The following is a 2,508-nucleotide window of genomic DNA, read 5'->3' on the forward strand; positions in this document are numbered from 1 at the left end:
TGAATCCGTTTTCCTTCTAGTATGTGATTTTGTGCATTAGAGGAGATAATACGTAGTTTTCTCCTGCTTTATTCAAGACATTCAGCTTTAGTGGCATCGTTCATTTATGCCTGGGTACTCTTAGAAGATGGAAGTGAGGAGAGTTGTAATGTTTTTTGTTGTTGTTTGTTTTTATTGGGGAACAGCCATAGTCATTGCTTACACATTGCTTTCATGCTACAATGGCATAGTTGACTCTTTCAGGGAGGGCGCAGCTCACAGTGGCCCATGCGGGGATCGAACCAGCAACTTTGGTGTTATCAGCACCACGCTCTAACCAACTGAGCTAACCGGTCCACCCTAAACGTTTTTATTTTGCAGATATGGAGACTCACTGTTGGGAGAGGCAAAGGGGGCAGGGCCAAAGTCACCAAGAGCCAGGGCAGGAGCTTTGTCAGTCTAGATTCTGGAGTTCTTTATTCAGTAGTGCCAGTTTCCTATGTATGATCTGAGGATCTCAAGTTCCCTAACGTCTCTGGGTCTCTTGCAGGGTGGTTCGGAGTATTAAATGAGATGGTATGTAAGGGATCCCTAGCATGCAGTTTAGCACTTCCTAGGTTCTTAATACAGTTTTGCATTCATTAATTTTAAAGTAACCAGCAAGTAGTTCACAGGCTGATTTCTTGCATCAATGTTTATTGTGGTCTCTCTCGATATTTGGGGGCATAAATAATTACCATGATTCTCAGGGAAGGCAAGGAGGGGTGGAGTCAGGGCAAAATAGCCTCTTCCTCCATTTTGGGGAACCATGGTAGTGTCATTAGAGACGTTATTCAGGGGAATGTGTTGTGTGTAAGAACAGTGTGGAGGCAGAAGAAGGTTGAGAACCACTGAAGAAAGAGGAAATACCACCGTGATATGTCTTTATAGTTATCTTGGCAAAGAAGAGCTGACCTTAGTACTACAACTGGGTAATTTAAACATTAAAAACAAAAACGAAACCAAAAAACAATGGCATAAGTAAGGTTCATTATCTAAAGAGTCAAATAAAAGTGATCCATAAATTAAAAAATTTTGAAAATAACTACAATCAGAACACATCAGAACGTAGACTATCATTAAGCCCGGAACGTGGGCCAGCATGTTCAGATAAAATCCACATACTCTGCAGGCCTCATTTTAGCTGCCATGTTTACTTTAACTTCCTTGTTCACTGGTTCTTGTTATCAGAACTACAAACAAGGAAACTGGTAGATGCCATGGAGTGGTACACTGACCAGGGAGGTGGAGTACAAACCATGCCCTTGATAATCAGCTGTCAAATAATTGAGAGTTAACTGCCCTTGAACCTCCCACCCCCACTGGCCCCTTGTTTGTGGTGACCTGACATCAGAAGATTAGACCCTGAGAGCCGGGGCTGGGCCTTGAGCTGGAAGAAAACAGAAAGCCCTTCACATTTCTATTTTGAGAAGTTGCTAGGGAGTGCCAGCTCCAAGTGTTGAGAATCAGCCTTTTAGAAAGCTTAACTCCTGCACTGCTAATGAGAAACGAAGGTCGCAATCCTTTGGTTTGCCCCGGCTGCTCTTTCCCTAATGCTGGGCTTGGGAAAGAATTTCTACAGGGAGAGGAAGGACTGCTAATGTAAATATTGCTTACACCCAGGGCTTTATTGAACCTCATTTGGTGAGTCAAGTATGAGCTCTTATAATAGCCGTCGGATTTGGGAAGACACAAAGCCCCTAAATCCATTCCTGGTGTGCAGAAGAGAAAATTCCAGGTCATGGCTGGCCCTTCTCCACGGGTACATGTGTGTCCATGTCTTTTATCTTATGATTGTGTCAGTGTGGTTCCCATGAGCGTGTCTTTCTTTACCTAAACGGTAGGCTTCTTTAACAATATTATTTGAACCCTGGTTCCCAAGCAGGCCCAGATGTGTTGACAATAGCACAGGTGAACTAAAGGGTAGGCTTCCGCTGCAGATAGAACGTTTTTCTTCCCAATGGACCTGCCAGCTAGAATGCGTGGTTTGGTTGGGGATCAGGGGTTTATGTAATAATAAGCTTTGCATGAGACAGTAGTAAACAGAGTCGGTCACGTGGCATGGTGAGTAGGGGAAGGGCCAGATTTAGACCCGGCTGGAAGGCTGCACCAAGCTGGGCACGTCTCACACTGATTGCTTTGGGGTTTGCCAGCTCCAAAGGCCAAAAGTGACAGAGGACAGAGGGATGCCCAAGGGAAGGAGACCCTTTCAGGGGCCTTTGGGAAACTAGAAATCTTAGTGTAATTCTATGAACCCGGTTTTCTTGGATCCTCTTGAAAAAGAGATGTGTGGCAAAGGTCTTCCTTAGTAAGGAGGTGAACAGAATCATATTGAGGAACACTTGGAACAGACATATACTGGAGAGAGACTCAAAGGTATTTAAAAGAGCAAAAGGGGCCGGCCGAGTGGCGCAATGGTTAAGAACTGGCTTGGGACGCCAGAGGGCCCCCGGTTCGGATCCCACATATGAGGGCCAGTGACACTGCCCT

General features: G+C 45.0%; 1 long non-coding RNA gene across 1 annotated transcript in view; it reads right to left on the reverse strand.

Annotated features, from left to right (window-relative positions):
* Positions 1–2,508, reverse strand: part of LOC109383689 (uncharacterized) — a 17,069-nt gene that overhangs the window by 13,971 nt on the left and 590 nt on the right. The window lies entirely within an intron of this gene.

This window comes from Hipposideros armiger, unplaced genomic scaffold (assembly GCF_001890085.2).
Source record: "Hipposideros armiger isolate ML-2016 unplaced genomic scaffold, ASM189008v1 scaffold_87, whole genome shotgun sequence".
Classification (NCBI taxonomy): Eukaryota; Metazoa; Chordata; class Mammalia; order Chiroptera; family Hipposideridae; genus Hipposideros; species Hipposideros armiger.